This window comes from Enhydra lutris, unplaced genomic scaffold (genome assembly GCF_002288905.1).
Source record: "Enhydra lutris kenyoni isolate GAN:26980312 unplaced genomic scaffold, ASM228890v2 scaffoldscaffold4, whole genome shotgun sequence".
Classification (NCBI taxonomy): Eukaryota; Metazoa; Chordata; class Mammalia; order Carnivora; family Mustelidae; genus Enhydra; species Enhydra lutris.
This window is the reverse complement of record NW_019154088.1, coordinates 5,701,344-5,727,191: the sequence shown is the minus strand read 5'-3', so window position 1 is coordinate 5,727,191 and position 25,848 is coordinate 5,701,344. Positions and strand designations below refer to the sequence as shown.

At 36.9% G+C, this 25,848-nt stretch overlaps 1 long non-coding RNA gene across 1 annotated transcript; it reads left to right on the top strand.

The window, feature by feature from the left end:
* Positions 1-8,741: 8,741 nt before the first annotated feature.
* LOC111139006 lies at positions 8,742-18,765 on the top strand. The gene is made up of 4 exons (XR_002640067.1): positions 8,742-9,215; positions 13,271-13,354; positions 17,943-18,075; positions 18,616-18,765. It is a non-coding gene; the product is annotated as an uncharacterized LOC111139006 (long non-coding RNA).
* The last annotated feature ends 7,083 nt before the right edge of the window (positions 18,766-25,848 follow it).

Sequence of the window (25,848 nt, the reverse complement as noted above, 5' to 3'; positions counted from 1 at the left end):
TGGCAATGTCCGATTAAATACTTAAGAAAACACGTTTCCCACACCAGCAGCCTCTTTTTTTTCTTTGCATGAAATAATTCCTTAGAATAACAACAAAAAAAAGTAACTTGGAGCAACTGCGGGAGCTTATTAAAATTCAGCAGACCACTTTTAAACCTGAAAAAGAGATTTCTATAAAATTATGGCTTGATAGATTGCTCTCTGTGAACTTGAGTACAATTGAAAAGAGAAGATGATACATTTGGGCTAACAGTAATATTCATGGTAACTGCTGAAAAAAATACAAATTAAGGCACTTTGGGAGGTTTCAAACAGCTTGCTACCAAAGAGTCTTCTAAGAAAGTAGGTTTGTAACTTGATCAGTGTTTTTAACTAGTTAGAGATGTTACTACAGCTACCTGAAAAACGTGTTGTAAACAATGCCTCTGGTTAAAAAATTGTTACAGATGAGGTTTTTAAACATTTGAAGCTTTAAATCATCCTATTCCTTAGGCTTTGCAGTGCAAAGGAATTGAATTTTTATAATAAATTTATCAATTACTAATTAGTTTGGTGGTGAGTGCCTAATTCAGGTTTCTATATAATATAAGGCTGGTTTCAATTTCTTCTAGCACTGGTTTATCCTGGCCTATTTAACATATGAATTAAGCCCAAATATCTTGCAAAATTCAGTGCTGTACTTATTCCTGCCAAAATAATAAAAAATAATTTATTGTTGTAATCTCGATTTATGGTTTAGTTAGGCAGAGTGAAAATATGACCTCTATAGGAATCCCTGTAGCCCCTTAAATTCCAGTTTGCTTTACAATGAGTTCGTGTGCTGGTGAAAGTTGGCACAACTAACACTGAATATGTCAATTTAAAAATAAGCTGCTTTTGATTTTAAAATAATGTTTAAACAAAAGAAGAAGAAAGACCTGAGTCTCCTCAAATAGATTTTGTTCCTTGTAACTTTAAATAACCTAAAAAAAAAAAAAAGAGAGAGAGAAAGAGAGATAAACCAAGTCGTCTGATAAATATATTACAAGCAGAGACAGATGAGACATTTTTCAAAATTAAACTGCTATGACAAGCAGTTGTAAAGCAGTCTGCTTTCTTATTTTTTGGTGGGGGGGCTGGTGTTGGAAGTTAGGGGTAGTATAATTGAAAATGCATACCCCCAGCAACTCAAATCTTCTTTTAAGGTATTCAAGTTCCTCTTTTCTTTACCAAATATACACACAATTTTAAAAAATAATTTTGCTGATCTTTATTTTCCGATTTTGTTTTTACGACGTTTTACAACATTTGCGTTATGTATTATATATTTTTGTCCATAAAGCATTCTCCAAATGGTAGTTATTTATGTGAATAATAGAAAACATGAAAATATGGCTTTTCTCCCTATTCCATTATTAAAATGGAATATGATCATTAGCCAGGGCTGTGGTTTAGTGGCAACATTTTGAAAAATAGCCTATAATAAATAGATGTCAAATTAATCAAGAAAGGACTATTATCATTATTTTTAAAAAAGATATATACTGTTAGGATTTTTTAGCTATATATAATTGTCATGAAGAAAATAGAAGGTTGTGTCTTTTAAAAATTAGCATACTCTACCTCTTCAGAGTGTTGAAAAGATTCGGTACTCAACTTGGATTTGTGAAAATCGTGATTATGGAACTGTTCATGATCCTAATAAAGTTCTATGATTCACCCTGAATTTAGAAGTTGTTGATGCGGCAATAGACAATCCTGTGACTAACGCAGTGTCTATCTCTTTCTTTTGTAATTTGGAAAAAGTGTTTCTGAATCAGCTTCCTCGCAGCAGAGGTGACTCACTTTTGAGGCAAAGAAGTTTACTTTGTCCAAATTCCTTCTAGTGCTTTCACTTTGTTACTCAAGTCAGAGACAAAGAATATTTTCGCAGGCATTGATTTTTTTTACCCTCTTGTGGTTAGTAAGAATTTATCATGTAGAGGTCCTGCAGGTTGAAATGCATATAAAAATCAGTTTTGATTTCCAAAAACCATTTACAGTGAGAGCAGAAGGAACTTCAATCATTTTATCATGTGGTTCATATCATCGAGGTATACTTTTAATTAAACACTGCTCCATAAATAAGCAAATAATAGAAGTTAGCAGAGAAGCACTTGATCTAAATCATGACAGGTGCTCATTTATCTTTGTCCTAACAAGACAATAGGAAATGACACTACGCTGTTGTTTTCTATGCATTAAGATTTCCTTCTTAAACAAATGCAATTGAGGCCGTGTGTTTTCCGACAGCCCGGCACACACTGCCAGTGGCCAGAGTTTTGTCTCGTCTTCATCCAGAGGAGGATTAATCTTGGGGATGGTGCAAACAAAATGTATGTCTGGGGTCAAAGTGCAGACTGCCTTTTGGGATCTGCATTACATTAATGTCATTTTTGGGTTCCTGACGTTAATCAAAACCAACACCATAAAGCGTCACTTAGCTAATTTGTGTATTATTGTCAATGTTACCATTAATTATGCGTTTGTGAGGAAAAAGAGGATTAATGAGATGTCACAGGTAATTTACAATGATCAGGCTCCCCAGGACATTAAGAAAACACTAGCTGGGTAAGATTACCATGCAATCATAATAGTATGCAAGAAGCAAAAGTCTTTGTTGACGGACCACACTAATATTGTCCATTGGTATCAAAACCGCTCTTCACTAGAGTAATTCCTAACTTTTAAATATCTTGCATGAAGTAAATGTTTGTTTTGGCCCAAAATGTCATGCACTATTGTACTCGTTGTAAGACTTCCGTGGAGGTGTGTCTCTCTCCAAGTTCCAAGGATAAGCTATTATTTCTCTTGAAAGGTAGGCAAGTCACAGAGGATTAATTCTTACCGTGCCCCCTGAACTCGGGTTCACATGTATTATCTCTATGAAACCATTTTAGGTTGTTTGAGTGGTTGTATTTAAATCAGGCTGGGAAAATGATCTCTTAAATCACATCATTTTCTCCAGGCTAGTCCTCACTCAGAGCCCTGTAAATAAATGATTTTGCTCTCTGTCATCCCATTTCGGTAGCTGACTCAGTGAGGAGAGACAGAAGAGTCTAATGTAAGAACTGCACCAGCCCAGGATGCCTGGGGACAGATGCACCAAAGTGTAGTCCTCTACTATAATCTGAGAGACCCTGCAGGAGCAGGGGCTCTGGGCCTCAGTTTCCCTCTGTTGCCCACTTGCCATGTGTTGACTTGGCGGTCTGCTCAGAGAACGATCTGGAGCTGCTGGTGTGGGGAGGGGTGGGGATCAGCATGGTTGGTCCAACCTGTTATTGGAAAAGCAGCCCTGATACAGATGCTCACTTGAAGCCCAAGAGGCTGCTAGGGGAGGTTCTCACAGCTGGAGTGGAGGGAGGAGCCAGAGTTAGGAACCAAGGAGTACTCTAAAGGAATCAGGAGACAGGAAGACGGGATATGTTGAGAAAGCAGGCAATTATTTATTTCATAGATATCTGTTGATCCCTACTCATGCATGAGGCGCCATGACAGGGGTAGGGATATAAACTGGGGAGCAAAACCAGACATTATCTCAGGGAATTCAGAGCTCAGGGCTTTGGTAGCTCAATCTGCTTGCCTTTTGAAATGATTACGATGCTGTAGGGGTGAGAAGAGATCAGAAGAGGGTCAGAATGGTTTATGGAAGACTTAGTAGAAGGGGACTATCTGGGGCAATTATGTGCTATTTCAATTAGAATTTTCACCGACCCATTTTAATTTTTGTCTTAGCCTTATTTTTGTTTATTTGAGGAATTACTTAATGAAAATATAGAATTACATATTTGCTTTCATATGCATGTCTGAAATCTAGGTTTGAATTCCAGCGCCGAACCTGTTATTTAACTTCTCTATGTGTATCTTCATCTGTAAAATGGAGATAATTAAACATACCCAATGCAGTTACAAGGATTAAATAAGGTAATGAATATGACTCACTTAGCATAGGACTCAGCACACAGGGAGTGTTTATCGGTCAGTGGTTTTCAACATTAAATTTGTAACAGCAACATTTGGAAATTAAAAAAAAGACAAGTAAAACAAAACAAAACAAATACGACATGGCTGTACTCCAAACCTATAAAATCTGACTATCTGAGTTTGGTCTCGATGTACAGCCTAGATGAAAATTATTATTATAAAGATTCAATCTTTATCATTTATTATTAATTGCTACTAATATTAATGTATGTGGGGAAACTTAAAAAAATGTACCTGGTAGTCCAGAGGGTACATACATTTTTATCATGCATTTTATCAGGTACTTATACAGATAATGTTTAGGGCCATATTTGAATTATGGTGTATAAAAATCTATGAAATAGTGTTGTATTGCAATTACTCTGTGTGCGTATATACATGTGTGTGTATAGATCTATTTCCCTGGGGTGAGCGCAGAAGTTTGAGATGGCTAGTGTTATATGAAAGCTGTATTTAAGAAAAATTGTCCATGTACTAGAATAAGGTCAAACCACAAGTGAGCTGAACTTCGCCATCTATTAACAAACGAAAATAAAACATTTATTACATTGTCCACTCTTGCTTCTTTATATTTATGGTATATACCAAGGAGATTTCCCTGTTGGGATAAATTTCAGAAGCAGAGAGGGGAAATCAGGGGGAAGTTTAAATAAAAATGTTTTATTATTGATTTGGTTGTTGCTAGGGCTGACCATATAGATTGTGGAAATAATATAGTTTATTTCTTTTTTTTTTTATTGGCTCTACAAAGTAATAGCTTAGAATAGCTATTAGTTTATCTTGTAACTAACCTTTGAACTACTTCTGAATTTGTTGTTTTCCAGAAAGCGGTATACTCAATAGAATAAACACCGAATGATTTTTAATAATGTTAAGTGCACTGAAGGAGAAGATGCTAAGGAAAAAAATCTGCTTTTCCTCTGGTCTATGACATTTTATGGATTTGAAATTTCTTACGTTATTATTATGGTCCTTATAGTAACAAAACCCCTGCTCTGACTAAAATTAGGGCCCATGTATAACGTTTATTTATGTTCTGAAATTAAATGGCTAGGGTGCTTTGTCTATTCAGTATAATGTCACGTAAGAAGAAAAAGCTTTATCAAAACACTCTAGACCAAAAAAAGTTTATCAAATGATTAGATGCAATATGTAAAGAACTAGCCATTATTCCTTTTCTATGTAAATGAAGATAGGTGGGACTGTGTATAAGATCCACTGAAATTATTATTCAAGACCTCATAAATATGTATATGTTTATGGTCATATATTTTACATAAATGCATTGTAGTGATCAGAGACCCTGATATTAGAATTGCTAAGATCCAAGTAAGGAGGAAAAAATGTTCCTCAAGTGACCACAAAAATTCTTCTTCAGCATAATTATGAAAAACTTCTCAAGATTAGGAAACTTTCTTTTGCATGTCAAACAAAGCTGGCTAAGTAAGTATCGCAGCATTTCTATCTTTCCCACTGCTGGTCAAAATATCCTAGTAACTTTATGGACCTATATTGTCAATCAAGCATTACCAAACCCATATTGTGCTTATGGAGTATAAATTCATAAATAGTTGGGGTGCCTGGGTGGCTCAGTATGTTGGGCATCTGCCTTCAGCTCAGGTCATGATCCCATGGTCCTGGAATCAAGTCCCACATCAGGCTCCCTGCTCATCAGAAAGCCTGGTTCTCCTTCTCCCTCTGCCTGCTGCTCTGCCTACTTGTAGTCTCTCTCTATCTCTCTGCCAAGTAAATAAATAAAATCTTAAAAAAAAATAAAGTCATACATAGTTAACATTTCCAAAAGAATAATCTTTTCAACACCAGTATTGGTCAGTATTCAACTGGTATTGGTCAGTTGGTGTACAGAGTTATATTAAGGAGATAGTAAGGGGGCATGGAGGCCTTTTGCAAAACGTGCCAGCAGAAAACTTTAATCTCCATAGATCAAGGAATAGCAATGAAAATACTCTGAATGGCCATCCATGAACCTCTATATAGTGGGAACAGTGTTTCTGAAGAAACACAGTTATTGGAGGCCCTCAACTAATTTAGCTAAGGACACAAACTCATTGAGGTTGGTAGATGAAGAATGGATCCCAAACAATAAATTATTGGTTACTTCTACTTTGAGGAAATGGTCTGGGTTGAAGGACATGGTCTGGGCACAATTTATCTTTGTAGTCTTGGAATCTAACTTTCCCAGCCCACAATAAGCAAGAACTCAATAAATGTCCATGAGAATGAATGAATATTCAATTTATGAGGTGATCTGAGTAATATAATTACAAGCATGAAAGATAAACCAAGTGTATTAAGAATATCCAGAGACTATTTTTTTTTTTTTAAGATGTATTTGTTTATTTGGCAGAGAGAGAGCGAGAAAGGGAACCCAAGCAGGGGGTAGTGGGAGAGGGAGAAGAAGTCTTCCCACTGAGCAGGGAGCCTGACTCAGGGCTTGATCCCAGGGCTCTAGGATCATGACCTGAGCTGAAAGCAGATGCTTAACAACTGAGATACCTAGTCTCCCTGAGACTCTTTTATTTTTAAGATTTATTTATTTATTTTAGTGAGAAAGAGAGAGAGAGCAGTGCATGTGTGCGTGGCTGTGGGTGGCAGAGGAAGAGAGAGAGAAGCAGACTCCCCTCTGATCAGGGAGCTCCATGCGGGGCTGGATCTCAGGACCTGAGATCATGACCTGAGCTGAAATCAAGAGTCAGACACTTAACCGACTGAGCCACCCAGTGCCCCTCCAGAGGTTATGTTTTAACCATATGACAAAATTGTGACAACTAGGTATACATGAAATTAGGTCAGCTTGATAGCTTGCTGTGCATTTGTCAAAAAATTGTATAGTTTTTTTTGGACAACTGATCTTGTTTCTGAGAGATAGAGACAATGTAAGATTCTATACATAGTGACGGTAACAACAAATTAAAGAGCAACCTTAATGAGTTTACAGTGGGATAAAGGCCATTTTTTCACCTGTTAGTCTTTTCTATATAGACATATATATTGGTCAGTTCCATCTTTGAAAATGGAAAACATCAATAAAGCAAATAGATCCATATCCTTCATACTTCATACTTCATGGATTAAGTAGGGATGAAAAGACTTTTAAGAGTATACCTTCCCCATTTCCCCCTTTTTTTTTTTTTTAAGATTTTATTTATTTATTTGCTTAAACAGAGTGTGAGCAGGAGGAGGGGCAGAGGAAGAGGGAGAGAGAGAATCTCAAGCAGACTCTGTGCAGAACATGGAACCCCACATGGGGCTCGACCCCCTGACCCTGAGATCGTGACCAGAGCCAAAATCAAGAGTCCAAGGCTTAACTGACTGAGCCACCCAGGCGCCCCTCACCATTTCCTTTTTAACTATGTAATCTATCTGTACTGAAATCTTTTTGTATTTCAAAACTCTGTGAGTAAGCAAGTGGCTTGAGAAGGAAGGATTTTTTCCCTGTGAAACATTCATATGGAGATAGAGACACCAATAACACCTAAAATATAAGATGTTGGTACAGAGAGATGCATATAAGACCCTCAGATATTCTCTACATCTTCACAGAGCTGGAAACACTGGGCTTTCCTCACTCTGTGAACGTTTCCTGGACCTTTGTCACCTATCCTTTCTTTGTTACCCAATTCTGGATTCTGGTGAGTCTTCATGTTCATTTTGTTTTGTTTGCTTTTAATGTCAATCAGGGGTTCTGATTCTGATTTTTTAAAATTCATTTACTTGTCAGAGAGAGAGAGAGAGTCAAGCAGGGTTAACAGCAGGCAGGGGGAATGGCAGGCAGAGGGAGAAGCAGGCTCCCCTCTGAGCAAGGAGCCCAACTCAGGACTCGATCCCAAGACCCCAGGATTATGACCTGAGCCAGAGGTGGACACTTAACCCAGGCATCCCTGATTCTGATTTTTTTTTTTTAAGATTTTATTTATTTATTTGACAGATAGAGATCACAAGTAGGCAGAGAGGCAGGCAGAGAGAAAGAGGAGGAGGCAGGTTCCCTGCTGAGCAGAGAGCCCGATGTGGGGCTCGATCCCAGGACACTGGGACCATGACCTCAGCCGAAGGCAGAAGCTTTAACCCACTGAGCCACCCAGGCACCCCCTGATTCTGATTTTTAATAACACTCTTATTTAATAGTTTGGTTTTATATTATTGATCATGAATTGGTCAATATAATTTGATTAACCCCATAGAGACCTTTACTCTCTGCCTGTCCATGAAAAGACTTCCTTATATGCCTGCATCATATCTCTGAGGAGCAAAGACCGAGGAGCTCCCCAAAGTATCCCTTTCTTATTTCCTTTCTCCCTGTGGCGACTCCTCTTCCACCTGGTCTTCCTCCTTTTCCCCCTTCTTTCTCCCACTCATCTCCTCCTTCACCCTACCACTTTTCTTCAAATCGCTGGGGCTACAAACTCATTAAATCTTGGGCTCTTTAAAATACATCAAAGTGAATAAATGTGTTCTAAAATTAGTTAGGATCAGTTAACAGATCAAGGCACCAAAGACAAACACAAGGAAGACAAAGTGGCAACTGAGAAAATGATGGTGTTCTGAATATTGTTCCTTCTTGTCTCTTTTCTGCATTGAGTTGTTCTCCCTGTATCTGGACCTTCACACACCCATAGCTCACTGCACTATCCTTCAAGTCTTTGTCTAAAAGTTAAAATTTCTTCAGGGACATCTTCCCTTACCTTCTAGACTTAGACTTTTATTATACTCTACAGATAGAATGTCTCAGATTTAATTAATAATCTAGACGTAGATAAAACATGAGAGTCATATGCCAACCACCCAGAAATTTTGTATAATCCTTGGGCAATTAGAAACATGTGCCAAATTCCTTCCATACAGAAGGTCACTGTGGTAGGCAGCCTGTCACGTGGCTTTCTGGAATCCCCACCTTGTGGCATTCAGCCCTTCTGGAACACACCCCACCCTCACCTTGGGTGTGGGCGGGGTATTGTGACTCACTTCTAAGGAACAGAACACAGCACCAGGGATGAGGTGTCATTTCTGAAATTAGGTTGCAAGACTTCCACCTTGCAGGCTCTCTCACGTTCTCTCTCTCCCTCTGAGCCCTCGCTTGCCTGGAGGGACGCGAACTGCCATGTTGGGAGGAGCCCTGTGGACAAGACAGCGCAGCAAGGAACTGATGTTTTTGGCCAACAGCTAACAAAGACCCCAGGCGACTCACCAGCCACGTGAGTGACCTTGAAAGATGTCCCCCCCCACCCCCCGTTCAGCCTTGAGCTGCAGCCCCTGCTGACACCTTAGTTGTAACAATGTAGAAACCTTGAGCCACAGCGCCCAGCTGTGCCAAGGCTGGATTTCTCACCACAGAACCAGTGAAAGAATATTTGTTGTTTTAACCCACTAAGTTTTGTGTTGTGGGGTAAACTGTGGTAGAGCCCTACATCATTAATACAGATTTTGGTATCTAGAAGTGGAGTGCTGTTGTGACTGGGTGATGGGATGAGGCTAAAAAGATTTTGAGGAGTGTGTCATAGAAAGTCTAAAGTTCCTTGAACACCTGGCCAATTTCATCCACATCTACAAATGACAGCTAACAAGAAAGCACTAATAGTAAGCTCTAGCAAATGTAACCAAATACATTTGATTGTGTTCTCACAAAAAAAAAATGCTCGGATCAGGGTGTCTGAAGTATCACAAAGAGGCAGGCTAGTGCATATCTGTGATTTAACAAATCGGTAGCCTTTTACATGCATAATTTCCATCTTTCTCAGACATATAATGTACACCACACACAACGGATGTATGGTGATTTGATGTGGGGCAGGATGCTCTTCTACAGCTTTTTATGAGGTTCTGAATCCGCCCATTAACTTTTTATAGATATCTGGCTTGAATCTGTGCCTATGAATAAATGATCGCACTTTTTTTTTCTCTAATAGAGGCAATGCATGACCATCCCGCTTCAAATCTTGATTCCATTTACTAAATAATTTCTATTATAAATACATTCTTAGGTTGTACGTAATTTTCTCAGGAAAATGGGATCTTTGTGCATAGGTAAAATCCCTGTGCAAAGTATTGGACTATTTAAATCTATTTAGTGTTTTTGCTTTACATGATTGGGAAAAAAAATTGTTACCTACCCTGAAGAAATTCTCACTCATGGGTAATGGAAAAAGGGATAAAAATGGTTTAAGTGCCTAAGGACATCTGAGTCGAGATAGCTAAGAGCTTAATGTTGTATTGTTTTATAGATGGCATTTCTTTGAAAGTAAACATAAATTTCTTTTTATGTATTATCAGTAATGTACATGTATGTATGATGTATATATGTATACACTATATACATATATGATAGTATATATTCACAATAATATATAATTATATACAACATATATAATAATAAAATATAATATACATTTATATATATAAGATCCCTGGGTAAAAGAAAACATAAGTCCAATCAATCTGTATTTTAAAATAATGTTTCATCTATATTTGGCTGTTTGGATAAGACATTTATTTGGTACAAATTCACCTCTTCCAAGCCACTTGAGAAAGAGGATCTTTATAAATTCCTCAATTAAGTCTCAATGGGAAAAAGAGGTAAATAGGGGAAAATGTTCCTGGTTCCCCTGGCATGTGATTATTTAACTGAATGTGAGTGACTTAGCAGTAACAGGTTCCAGCCTCTTAGAATCAATCAGTTCAGCCTCAACCACCACAAAGGACTTATATACATACATATTGTAAAAATTACCTTTATAAATGAAAATTTGTGTATGTCCAGTCTTGCACATAAGTAAGGTAGAGTGCTCTTGGGTGCTGTGCCTTGAAGAAAAGTCTCTCTGATCAGAAATATCTTCTTCCATGGCATTCTACAGAGGTCCAAATGCCAAATATTCACGTCACCTTAGAGGTCTTTCAAGAAGCTATACGTTTCAACTAGGTTTTGCTATCATTCTAGGAGTAGTTACCAGTAACTAGGTTGTTAGCAAGGATTAATTAGTCTATATGAATAATTGATGCTCATTGTTATGCAGCAGAAGGGCCTCAGGCAGTTTGACACAGATGAAATCAGGTTTGATGGCAGTGGTTAGAACCAACAAATTGTATTTAGTGTTACTGAGAGTAGTTACCTCTCTGCTCCCACTGTCTGTTGATGAGGGCTCTGGAAATCTAGGAATAGGGTAAGAAAGGAGAGCAAGGTGGTGCCAAAAAGAGGCATGGCAAGTCTTAAAGACACATTTTATTTGTATCAGTCTTGTCTAAAGCCGAAATGCGTTAACTTTTTCCTTTTTTGTTAAATATAAACAATCCATAGACAAAGCTTTAAAATATAATCTGTGTAAAGAAAGACCCTATTGTCTTAATAACCTAATTAAAATAAAGAACTCTCATGTTTTGGATTAATTCTGATAGTTTTCAAGTACATATTTTATGATTTCACTGCTAGAATCTTTTAACTTTTTAATGGATATCAGATGTATAAAATTAGATCACATAATCCTTGGTCATCATTAGTCCACAAATAGCTAAGTTCCTTCTTTCCTTCCTTTTTTCCTTCCTTCCTTCCTTCCTTTTTTCCTTCCTTCCTTCCTCCCTCCCTCCCTCCCTCCCTCTCTCCTCCCTTCTTCTCTCTTTCCCTCTCTCTCTTCCTCCCAGGCCATATTTGTTCAATGAGTCAGACAGTTAACACAAAAGTTGAGACCTTGCCAGTAACCTCTGTCTGGCTCTGTCCCTCTGTGTCACTTTACCCCATCTTTTCCTACCTGACATAACCACTGCTGTAAGTCCTGTGTTCATTGTTCCCTTGTTTTGCTTTTTATATCATTTTATCCCATTTAACTATATTTCTAAAAAGTATATGTCTATATTTTATTTTAGCCATTTTTAACCTTCAAAAACAATAATGCTTTACACAGTCACCTGGGACTTTTTTCATTTAATATAAATGAAAAAATTATTTGTATTGTTGCATTGTGAACAAGTATAGTGCGCATTCATTCATTTTGATCACCGTATAATATTTTTCAGATATTTTTATATGTGACTGAATAATTTCCCTCCTCTTTTTTCCTTGCCTCTTTTCCTTCTGTCTCCTTTTTCTTCTCTCTAGTGTCTCTCCCATTGGTTCTGCTCTCTCTCGTATCCAGAACCTTTTTTTTGTAAAGAAAATTTTATTTATTTATTTATTTATTTGAAGGTGGGGAGGAGGCAGAGGCAGAGAGAGACTCTCAAGTAGACTCCCTGCTGAATGTGGAGCCCGACATAGCTTGGTCTTGGGACCCTGAGATCATGACCTGAGCCGAAATCAAGAGTAAAATTCTTAATCTTAACCTACTGAGACCCCAGGCACCCCTCCAGGACTTTTTAATTGCATCTACCTATTACACATTTCTACCTGCAAGTACTGCAGACACCTTAAACTATATTTTCGAAACAAATTTTCTCCCCACGTTCCTTTTCTTCTCACAACTCCCCATCAGAGCCCTGGGACAAATGCCCAGCATTCCAAAGAAGAGAATTTGAAAATAACTGCATAAAGCAGTAACCAGATGCAGGCATATATTAGGACTTTCTCTATTAGTTCACTTCAGTGGTTCTCAAACTTCAGTGTGTACCAGAACCATCTGGACAGCTTGTTAAACCACAGATTGCTGGACCTCACCCCATAGTTTCTGATACATTAAGTCCAGGTGGAGACTGATGATTTGCATTTCTGAGTTCCCAGATGCTGCTGGTCTGGGACTTTGAGAACTAGTATATTTAAAAACATTTTTTTTTTTTAAGTGCTCCATGCCCAGAACCGTGTATTAGTCTCATAGTCTCATCTTTCAGGATGGGTTTGGAAGCTCACGTGCGGTGTGCCCAAGATCAGTAATCTGGCTCACAATCCAATAATCTCTCAATTATGCAGGAAACAAAACTGGTATTTCCCTTGAATTCTACATATAAATTTAATTAATACTTGCCTTTCTTAAATACTGTACAAAGATATCTCCTGAAATTTAAAAAAAATGAGCAAGTTTTAAAGTATTTTTATTTTCATACTTTTATGGAATACCTTCTGATTATACTCTTTAAATTCTTCTTACAGCTATATACCTCACTTTACCTAATAGATGTGATTTTGATAGATTGCATGTAGGTTACGGATGTAGATATAAAATAATTTTTTAAGTGCACTAAGTGAGCTACTTCTTTAAAAAACACTTATGTTTAAAAAGTCCTTCTGGATTGTGCATAATTATCCTCCAATTTATATCTTCTGTAAATTTAGGATTCTCTGTATGTCTTCTTGAACAAGAGCATGCATGCACAGGAGATATGGAACTATCTTTTAGATGCACAAGAAAGGCATGCGGTAAGAGAAATAGTGACTTCCCTTAGATACCCATGTGCAATTTTAATGACAAAAATTGTGCATTTTCATTGTATGTCATGTACAACTTCATGCCTATCTTCTTTTCCAGCTCATAAATGCTATTGATTTGCATCTTCAGGGCTGCTACAATATCTCATAAACCTCTCTTAGAAGAAACACAGCTTCCGTCAAAACAAGTCTTTAAAAATATTTACCTAGCTGTAATAAACAACACTCCTCAAATCTGCTGTACATAAAAAAAATAACCTCTTGAGGGGAAACACTAGTTTTATTTTTACTCATTAGGCTCTGAACCTTTGCCAACATTAGTAAATGATGTGGTCAGTTAGCTCATGAAAGTAAGGCTTTTTTTTTTTTTTTAATTTGAGGTGATGATCTATATTCCTTTCCCTGGTGCTTCAGATAGATAAAAATATCATCTTTTCAAAATCTGTTCCCTTGGCACTGTGAATGAGGATCTATAGTTAAGTAAACGGAAGGGTACCAGATCAAATTATATTGCCTTTAGCAAATAATAACAATGTTAGCTCCTTGGTACTGACCAGGTCGTTCAATACATTTATTAATTTGTGTTCTTTAAAGTAAGCATTCAAATAGTGGAGTAAAAATTTTGTCTGGAGTGGGGAATGGATTACTGCTCTACCAAGAGGGAGGACAGCTTGGAAGCTTGCCCAATATTGCTGTGGGCTGGAGTTGGCCATGAACTTAAATGAGTCTGCTAATAGCAACGGTGCATTGATTGTGTTTGAGAAATCCATGTGCAGATTGGTCCGCTCCATAGAAGCAAAAGAAACTGAAGCATCAGGAGTAATCTTAATAGGAATTAAGCACAAATAATAGAAATAACCACAAATGAACAATTCCTGATGCTCTACTTTACATGAGTATGTGCTAGTTTAGTTACGGATTTCTGAAAATCTCTGAAAAGCTCTTCATATTTTCTTATTTTTTCATATTGCTGGGTATTTTTGCCCTGTGTATTTTCCCTACCCGTTTCTTTTTTTTTTTTTTTTTGCCCATTTTTTCTTCTCTCTCATCCCTTTTCTTCTCTCTTTCTCTGCCACACTTTGTCTTTCCTATCTTGCCAGTCTTTTTTCCTTTCCTTTCTAGCTCCTTCTCTGTACATCCTCCTTCTTGTTCTTTCTCCCTTTATGCCTGGCATTGTGTAAGTACTGAACAGAGAAAATAAATGATGTGCAGATAAGCTGACATAACCTCCTAGCTGGACTCTTTCACAAAGCAGGCTTCTCTATTTAGTACCTGCAAAATAGTCTCTTAATGGTCTCTTCGTTTGCCCTTCTAATGCATGCTTCCCACAGCTAATCTGTATTCTTATCCTATTTCTCACCAGCTTAAAATCCTTACTTTCAGTCAAATCACTCATCCATCCAACCAACTATCCATTCATCTAACCATCTATCCATCCATCCATCCATCCATCCATCCATCCATCCATGTACCCAGTGATGAATATATTGCTTCTTTCTGCCTGTAGAGGGAAGTAAAATCCCCTTAATGTAGCAAATGTATCTATCCCCCTCTGGTCCATCTTTTATCTTTACCCTTCCCTGAGGTATGGTGGCTCGCCTCCTTCTATCTGTCCATTTCTTGTTCATTCTTTGAATTAGCTTAGATATACTTTCTCCTGTGAAGGCTTTTCAGACTCTTTGCTCACCTTGAAGAATTTGGTGCTTCTTTGCTCTTGAAGCCTTAAAAAAAATGTGTCTTGTGACACCCACTCTTGGCGTCAGTGTAATGCAGTTATTTTATTTACATTTTTTTGAAAAATATTTTTATCTTAAAGTTAATATATGCTTCTTTATTGCCTTTGGAAGATAAAGAAAAGGTGAATAAAGGAAAAGACTGTTCATAGTTCCACCACCCAAAGACAAATGCTGTTAATAATGGGATACGTTTTCTTCCCAATATTAAGTTAAATTTTATAATTTGTTCTATCTTTCCAAAGGTAAAAAGTTTCTACCCTGAAGATTTGATAAATTTCAGTTTATATTTCCTTTTTTATGGCTTGCTTCTCTTTTCTTATTTTTTAATTTTTAAGTTTTGCAATATATATATGTTTTTAAAAGTCCAATAATAGCCAAGCTTTATATAGAACTGAAATTTATTTTGGATCCAAGTTAATTACAAATTACAAACTCAAAAGAGCTAAAAAAAATACCTCCAGTACATATATTGACTTTTTCGTCATTGCCTGGACATTGTACTGCATTCTTCAAGTGGGCTACTTGGAATCCTTACATAACCCTGCATGACAGATGTTTTAGTGTCTGTTTTATAGATGAGGTACTCAGAACTCTAAGAAGCTAATCACTTCTCTAAGGTCAAGCAAGTTGTGGTGATAAAATGGGGCTCAAATTTTGTTTTAATGCCAGTAGTTACAGTCTCTGGTTCACTAGGAAGCCTAAATATAAGGTTAGTCTTCTTTCCTGATTTCTTTTCAAAACTCTATTTTTGATTCTTGCCTGATGTATTTTTTTTTTTTATCAACTTTAGGAATATTTTGTTAAGGTTTAAAAAATATCACAATATAATTCTGATTGGATTTGTGTAATATGTACATATGAATTAATTTGAGAAAAATGAGAATTTTATTATATGTTGTCTTCTATCCAGAAATAGTTTGTCTTTTATGTAGCTCAACAAATGTTGAAAATTATTTTTCTCATTTGGATGTTTGGATCCAGCATATTTCTCAATAAGGCCATTCATTTTTTGTTGTTAGTGCAAATGATATCTATTTCATTATATTCTCTAACTAGTTATTGATTATATATGAGAAGATATTGACTTTTAAAAATACTTTTGTGTACATGCTTAAGTTTTAGGAATCAAGTATTGTAATGTTTGTAGTTTTCTCTTAAATGCTTTAGCAAAAATAAAAAGAGAAAATATACAAACACTCAGATATATGGATAAAATGAGAGAAAAAGCAAATCTGGCAAAAATTTTAACACTTGATGAATCTTGGTTTAAAAAATACAGATTGTCATTATATTATTCTTCTGACTTTTTTGTAGGTATAAATGTCCAAAATAAACAGCAGAGAAAATAATCCTACATTTGATCATTTGATTTATTTTACTAATTCTAACAGTTTTGTGCTGATTCTCTTATGTGGTGATATCCTATCCATTGTAAATTATCATAATTTTGTCTTGTATTTTTTAATAGTAACATCTTATTTCTGCTTTATATCTTCTTGAAATTAGCCAAAATTTCAAGAATGATGCTGAATGAAAATAGCAGATATCATTTTGATGCTGTTCTTCCTATATTTGACAAGACCTAAATTTAACTTCCCTTTTTGGTATAATATCAATATCTATGTATCTGCTTATCATTATTATTTTTGAACTTTGTTCAGGAACTTTTTTTTTAAAGATTTTATTTATTTATTTGACAGAGAGAGATCACAAGTAAGCAGAGAGGCAGGCACAGAGAGAGGGGAGGAAGCAGGCTCCCCACTGAGCAGAGAACCCGATGTGGGGCTTGATCCCAGGACCCTGAGATCATGACCTGAGCCGAAGGCAGAGGCTTTAACCCACTGAGCCACCCAGGCGCCCCAGGAACTTATTTTTCTATTTTTTATTCCCAGCGAGGTTTTTTCCAGCATGACTGTGGAATTTTATCAGTGTATTAAATAATACATTCTTTTCTAATATTGCTAATATTTAATTTTCAATAGTTTCTTTTACCAGAAATTAGCAAATGGTCCGAGCAAAATGCCAGGGGCTTAATAAATGCACAATAAATATTTGTTAAGTAAACAAGAAAAGGCAAAACAATGCAAGGAGAAAGATTACAATGAAGAGGAGTGTCAAAAATAATCTGCATATTTTACCCTTGATGCTGTCTTTGTTCTGATTTAAGAGGGATTGGTTTGATTAGAATTCTTGATATTGCTATGATTCAATTACATTGACATTTGGAGCTGATATTTTCCTCCTAATCCTGTGCAATGAAAATAAAGATCTAGAGTTTCTCAGACCAGAGGGAAGGGCTGCAGAGAAACCCTGATACTCCTATGATCACTCCTGTGATCCTATATTAATATATAGAGTATTATGACCCTGAAAGGAAGCTGTTAAGCTAGGTAAAGAAACTCAATGTCATGTACTCTATATACTATCAGGAGTTCCAAGAGAGGCAACTTCAAACTTGAAAGCATCAACACCATGGAGATTAATATTGTTTACTTTAACCACAGTGATATGGGAATAATTATGCCCTCTATAAAAATATTTTTAAATGTCTTAAGATGTTTCATAATATCTCCTCAACAGTATTTTGTTTTCTTCATGAAAGACCATCTGGTAGCTGAGAGGCAGTATGGTTAATGAGAGAGCTTGAGATCTGAAGTTGGAGATGGCCCATGCCACTTACTACCTATGAGGCCTTGGGAAAATGGCTCCACTCCTCTGAGCTTCTAATTCTATTAGCTTGTAATTTTTGTGAGAGTTAAAAGCAATGTCAACTTCGTAAATGCTGGCACATAGGAGTGCAATGAGTGTTGGTGTCTTATCTTCACTTTTCTTCTTTTCTTCAGATACAGTTTCTTTACCAGCTATAAATGCTCATTTACTCTGTTGTGGACAGCAAGGACATCATCACAGTGGAAGAAAATGACAGCCAAAGATTCTACTTAACATTACAATCTCCAAGTCATACAAACAGAGCCTGTAAATATGTTTCAATGGTTGTCCAATGGTTTTCTTTTCTTTTTTTTTTTTAAATATTTTTATTTATTCATTTGAGAGAGATAGAGAGAGCACAAGCAGCGGGGAGCAGCAGAGGGAGATGCAGATTCTGCATTTGTCTCCCTCTCTGATTTCATCCTGTTTTATTTTTCCCTCCCTTCTCCTATAATCCTCTGTTTTGTTTCTTTAATTCTACATATGAATGAAATCATATAATTGCCTTTCTTTGATTGACTTATTTCACTTAGCATAATACCCTCCAGTTCCATCCAAGTCATTAAAAATGGCAAGATTTCACCTTTTTGATGGCTGAGTAATATTCCTTTGTATTTATAACCACATCTTCTAACACGACCTGAGCTGAAAACAGGTGCTTAACTGACAGAGTCACCCAGCTACCCCTGTCCATTGGTTTTCAATGACTTTTTCATTTCAATATGCTTAAAAAAAATTAAGGTAATACCTTTAACAGTGATTATCTAAGCCAAATTACTTCTCTCCCCTTTAATATACTTTTCACAGAATACCATGTTGGAGACAAATTATAAGAAACTTAAACTTTGAGATTTAAAAAAATAAAAGAAAAATTAAAATGAAGACAAATTAGAAATAGAGATCAGAAAAATTGCAGAGCTGCTATAACATGCTGGATAAGGAGGCCATGTTTTCAAATGTTGCAAAGGTAAGGAAGATCTCCTTTAATTATTTTTTTGCAAACTGTTTAATTTTTGTCAACCTTATTTCCATTTTCTAAGAGTCTGTGGAAAAACAGCTTAAGACCACTCAGTGGCTGGGTGTTCCTACCCTTTCAGTGACCTGAAGAGTGGGAGCTGTAGAGCAGACCTCGGTGATCAAGCTAAGTGCTCCAGTCCTCTGCAGGGAAGTGCTGACTAGGGACAGAGGACACCTGCCCATCTCCAGACCCAGATGTGACCTCAGGTTGAGTATTAGTGAGCTTAGGAGCTGGAGCTGTCCATCCACCTTGAAATTCCTCCTTGTCATGGTCTTTTCAGCAGCCATCTGCTCTTCCTTTCCAATCTCTTGGAAGCAGGAACTCTATGGAAGGAGAGATGAGGCATGACCTTCAGCTGGATTTCATAGGATGGAGCCACGCATGCCCAAAACTTCCCCAGTCCCGCATCCACCACCTCAGACCAGCTGAGTGTGCTTCCTTGTTAGGGCATGGGCTGGCAATGCCCACATAACACAGAGGAGAGTCTGTGTTACCTGGGGCAATGGTAGGCAGGTTAACAGAAGGCTGGTGTCAGCCCTGGGATCAGTAACCACCAGAAGACACAACTCCAGGATGGGTGCCCAGATCTAGTTCTTGAAGCTTCTGGAAGCTGAGCACTGGCAGGAGGAGTGGCTCTGATAGCAGCAGCAAACATTTAAGAGCTCCCTGGCCAGTATTCTTGGAGGATATGATACTGACATTATTGTGGCAACAATGGCACAAGTTGCCAGCAGGAGCATCGCCTAGGTCTCTTGAGATTGATAAGGTAATGCCATGACTTTTCCTTTTGTAGATGACTGTTCCACTTGGAAATCAAGCTTGGTGCCACCTATGTGGTTTTCGGCAGCAAGGAACCTGGGAATATCTTTCTTCATTATTTGTAGGACATCATGGTCTCTAGTTATTATACAAGTTTCCCTTTAAGTTATGATAGAAACCCAGAACGACGTTGTATGGACTCTTCTGGGTGCTGTAGAAAAGCTCCTTTAATTTTGTCAGGCTTTTTTTTAATCCGTCATAAGAAAAAATGAGTAATTCTTTTAAAACTCATTTTTAAAGCAGTGTTTTAAAAGGGAATAAATGATATTTTAGTGGTAAACTAATATCTAAAATCTAATTTCACTTGAAATTATTTTTATTATGTGAAAAATTACACTTGCAGAATACAATCTATCCATTGAAACATTTCAGTTATTAAAGCAGTAGAACTAACAGATGAGAGCTATTCTTTTAGCAAACATGTGCTTTCATAAGACTTGCCTGTCAACCCACAGCTAAAGCTCAATGGATGTAGGACAATGTACTATTGACCATAAAAGATTTAACATGTTGTAAATATTTTTTAATAAAGATTTACTTATTTACTTTAGAGAGACAGAAAGAGTGCACATGCAAACAGGGGGGAGGAGCACAGAAAGGGAGACAAACAGACTCCCCACTGAGTAGGCAGCCTGGGTGCAGGGTTCCATTCTAGAACCCTGAGATTGTGACCTGAGCTGAAACCAGGAGTTGGATGCTTAACTGACTGACCCACCCAGGTGCCCCAAGGGCAGAGAATGTTGTTTCCTTTTTTAAAAAATTTAAATTCAATTAATTAACATATAGTTAACATATAGTGTATTATTAGTTTCAGAGGTAGAGTTCAGTGATTCATCAGCTATATAACATCCAGTGCTCATTACATCATGGGCTCTGATGATGTCCATCATCTAGTTATCCCATCCCCCAACCCCCTCCCTACAGCAACCTTCAGTTTGTTTCCTATGATTCAAAGTCTCTTATGGTTTGTCTCCCTCTCTGATTTCATCCTGTTTTATTTTTCCCTCCCTTCTCCTATAATCCTCTGTTTTGTTTCTTTAATTCTACATATGAATGAAATCATATAATTGCCTTTCTTTGATTGACTTATTTCACTTAGCATAATATCCTCCAGTTCCATCCAATTTATTAAAAATGGCAAGATTTCACCTTTTTGATGGCTGAGTAATATTCCTTTGTATTTATAACCACATCTTCTTTATACATTCATCTGTTAATGGACATCTGGGCTCTTTCCATAGTTTGGCTATTGTGGGCATTGCTGCTATGAACATTGGGATTTTTGGATCATTACATTTGTATCATTGGGGTATATACCTAATAGTGCAATTGTTGGGTTGTAGGGTAGCTCTATTTTCAACTTTTTGAGGAACCTCTATACTGCTTTCTAGAGTGCATGCACCAGCTTGCATTCCCACCAACAATGTAGGAGGGTTCCCCTTTCTCCACATCCTCACCATCATCTGTCATTTCCTGATTTGTTAATTTTAACCATTCTGACCTGTGTGAGGTGGTATCCCCTTGTGGTTTTGATTTGTCTTTCCCTGATGGCAAGTGATGGTGAGCAATTTTTATGTGTTTGTTGGCCATTTTTATGTCTTCTTTGGAGAAATGTTTGTTCATGTCTTCTACCCATTTCTCGATTGGATTATGTGTTCTTTAGGTATTGAATTTGATAGTTTTTTTATAGATTTTGGATACTAGTCCTTTATCTGGTAAGACATTTCCACATATCTTCTCTCATTCTGTTGGTTGTCTTTTGGTCTTGTCAACTGTTTCTTTTACTGTCCAAAAGATTTTATCTTGATGAAGTCCCAATAGTTCATTTTTGCCTTTGTTTCCCGTGCCTTTGGAGACAGGTCTAGCATGAAGGTGCTGTGGCCGAGGTAACAGAGGTTGCCACCTGTTTTCCTCCAAGATTTTGATGGATTCCTGTCTCACATTTAGGTCTTTCATCCATTTTGTGTATGGTGTAAGAAAATGGTCCAGTTTCATTCTTCTGTATGTGGCTGTCCAGTTTTCCCAACATCATTTGTTGAAGAGACTGTCTTTTTTCCATTGGATATTCTTTCCTGCTTTAGTTGACCATAGAGTTGATGGTCCATTTCTGGGCTCTCTATTTTGTTCCATTGATCTATGTGTCTGTTTTTGTGCCAGTATCATACTATCTTCATGATTACAGCTTTGCAATAGAGCTTGAAGTCCAGAACTGTGATGCCACCAGCTTTGGCTTTCTTTTTCAACATTCCTTTGGCTATTCAGGGTCTTTTGTGGTTCCATACAAATTTTAAGATTATTTGTTCTAGCTCTGTAGAAAGAGTTGGTGGCATTTTGACAGGGTTTGCATTAAATGTATAGATTGCTCTAGGTAGCATAGACACTTTAACAATATTTGTTCTCCCAATCCATGAGCGTGGAATGTTTTTCCATTTCTTTGTGTTGTCCCCAATTTCTTTCATTGGTGTTCTATAGTTCTCTGAGTACAGATCCTTTGCCTCTTTGGTTAGGTTTATTCCTCGTTATCTTACGGTTTTTGTTGCAATTGTAAATGGAATTGACTCCTTAATTTCTCTTTCTTTTGTCTCATTATTAGTGTATAGAAATGCAACTGATTTCTGTGCATTGATTTTATATCCTGATGCTTTGCTGAATTTCTGTGTGAGTTCTAGCAATTTTGGGGTGGTCTTTGGGTTTTCCACATAGAGTATTATGTCATCTGTGAAGAGTGAGAGTTTGGCTTCTTTGTTGATCAGGATGCCTTTTATTTCTTTTTGTTGTCTGATTACTGAGGCTAGGACTTCTAGTACTATGTTGAACAACAGTGGTGATAGTAGACATCCCTGTCGTGTTCCTGGCCTTAAGGGAAAATCTCTCAGTTTTTCCCTACTGAGAATGATATTCACTGTGGGCTTTTTGTATATGGCTTTTATGATATTGAAGTAGGTTGCCTCTATCTCTACACCGTGAAGAGTTTTAATTGAGAAAGGATGCTATACTTTGTCAAATGCTTTTTCTGTATCTATTGAGAAGGTCATATGGTTCTTGTCCTTTCTTTTATTAATGTAGTATATCACATTGATCGATTTGTGGATGCTGAACCATCTTGCAACCCGGGAATAGATCCCACTTGGTCTTGGTGAATAATCCTTTTAATGTACTGTTGGATCCTGTTGGCTAGTATTTGGTGAGAAATTTTTGCATCCATGTTCATCAGGGATATTGGTCTATAATTCTCCTTTTAGGTGGGGTCTTTGTCTGATTTTTGGGATCAAGGCAATGCTGGTCTCATAGAAAGAGCTTGAGAGCTTTCCTTCTATTTCTATTTTTTGAAACAGTTTCAGGAAAATAGGTATTAATTCTTCTTTAATGTTTAGTAGAATTCCCCTGGGAACCTTCTGGCCCTGGGCTCTTGTTTATTGGGAGATTTTTTATTATTGCTTCAATTTCCTTGCTGGTTATGGGTCTGTTCAGGCTTTCTGTTTCTTCCTGGTTCAGTTTTAGTAGTTTATATGTCTCTAGGAATGCATCCATTTCTCCCAGATTACCTAATTTGTTGCCATATAGTTGTTCATAATATGTTCTTATAATTGTGTGTATTTCTTCAGTATTGGCTGTGTTCTCTCTCCTTTAATTCATGATTTTACTGGTTTGGGTCCTTTTTCTTTTCTTTTTGATAAGTCTGGCCAGGAGTTTATTGATCTTATTAATTCTTTCAAAGAACCAGCTCCTAATTTTATTGATCTGTTCTCCTTTTCTTTTGGTTTTTATTTCATTGATTTCTGCTCTAATCTTTATTAATTCTCTTCTCCTGCTGGGTTTGGGCTATATTTGCCATTCTTTCTCCAGCACCTTTAGGTGTAAGGTTAGCTCATGTATTTGAGACCTTTCTTGTTTCTTGAGAAAGGCTTGTATTGCTTCCCAGTTAGGACTGCCTTTGCTGTATCCCAAAGGTTTTGAACAGTTATGTTTTCATTTTCATTTGATTCTGTGAATTTTTAAAATTCTTTCTTAATTTCCTCATTGACCCATTCATTCTTTAGTAGGATGCTCTTTAACCTTCATGTATTTGAGTTCTTTTCAAATTTCCTCTTGTGTTTGAATTCCAGTTTCAAAGCAGTGTGGTCTGTAAATATGCAGGGAATGATCTCAATCTTTTGGTTCCAGTTGAGACCTGATTTGTGACCTAGTATGTGATTTATTCTGGAGAATGTTCCATGTGTACTTGAGAAGAATGTGTATTCTGTTAAAGGATGGAATGCTCTGAATATATCTGTGAAGTCTATCTGGCTCGGTGTGTAATTCAAAGCTCTTGTTTCCTTGTTGATCTTCTGCTTAGATGAGCTGTCCATTTCAGTAAGTAGGATGTTAACACTTCCTGCTACTATTGTATTATTATCAATGTGTTTCTTTAATTTTGTTATTAATTGGTTTATATTATTGGCTGCTCCCATGTTAGGTGCATAATATTTACAATTGTTAGATCTTCTTGTTGGATAGACCCTTTAATGATGATATAGTGTCCTTCCTCATCTCTTATTACAGTCTTTTGCTTAATACCTAATCTGTCTGATATAAGGATTGTTACCCCAGCTTTCTTTTGATGTCTGTTAGCATGGTAAATTGTTTTCTACCCACTCACTTTCAATCTGAATATGCTTTGGCCCTAAAAAGAGTCTTGCAGACAATATATCAATGGGTCTTGCTTTTTTATCCAATCTGATACCTTGTGTCTTTTGATTGGGGAATTTAGTCCATTTATAGTCAGACTAACTTTTGAAAGACATGAATTTAGTGCCATTGTATTACCTGTCAAGTCACTGTTTCTGTATATTTTCTCTGTTCCTTTCTGGTCTATGTTACTTTTGGGCTCTCTCTTTCTTAAAGGATCCCCATTAATATTTCTTGCTGGGCTGGTTTAGTGTTCACAAATTCTTTCAGTTTCTGTTTGTCCTGGAAGGTTTTTATCTCTCCTATTCTGAATGATAGCATTGCTGGATAAAGTACTCTTGGCTGTACCCTAAATATATCATGACAGTCCTTTCAGGCATGCCAGGTCTCTGTGGATTGCTCTGCTGCCAGTCTAGTGTTTCTACCTTTGTAGGTTACAGTGCTGAGCTGCTTTCCAGATTTTCTCTTTGTCTCAGATTTGCAAGTTTCACTATTACATGTTGAGGTGTTGACCTATTTTTATTGATTTTGAGGAGTTCTCTGTGCCTCTTGGTCTTGAATGCCTGTTTCCTTCCCCAGATCAGGGAAGTGGTCTGCTATAATTTGTTCCAGTAGACCTTCTGTACACCTACCCCCCTTTCCTCTTCTTTTGGGGTCCCAATTATCCTAATATTGTTTTGCTTTATGGTATCACTTACCTCTCACATTCTCCCCTCCTGATCCAGTAGTTGTTTATCCCTTTATTTTCTCAATTTCTTTAACCTCCATCATTTTGTCTTCTGTATCATTAATTCTCTCTTCTGTCTCATTTATTCTAGCAGTTAGAGTCTCCATTTTTTATTTCATGTCATTAATAGCCCTTTTTATTTTGACTTGATTAGATTTTAGCTCTTTTTTTTTTTTTCTCCAGAAAGGGATTCTCTAGTGTCTCCTATGCTTTTTACAAGCCCAGCCAGTATCTTTATAAACATTTTTCTAAACTCTAGTTCTGACATCTTATTTATATCTATAGTGATTAGGTCCCTGGCAGTCAGTACTGCTGCTTGTTCTCTTTTTTGAGGTGAGTTTTTCCATCTTGTCATTCTTGCAGAAAGTCGTCACTTTTCTATTTGTAGAGTTGCACAATGCTTTTCTTAGCTCTCTAGTTAAGTTCACAGGTGTTCAGAATGATTTGATAGTTATCTAGCTGAATTCCTGGGACCAGACAAAACCAAGGTCTCCTGCTGCTCCTCCATCTTGTCCAACTGTCCAGAATGTTGTAAACATTTTGGATATTATATTCCATCCATCCATCCATTTATCCATGCGAACACCCATACTTTTATGTTTAAGAAAGAAAATACCTAATAATAATTTTTTGTGCTTTTATTTTTACAATAATAAATTTGATTCTCTAGGCAAAGTTATATTTTTTTTCCATTAAGAAACATACATGGGTCCAAGGCAATGTCCCTAAAAATAACTCTCTAAATATTGCATGGATAAATACCTAGGCAGTAGAAATGATATAGATCTGACTGTTAATTCATATTACC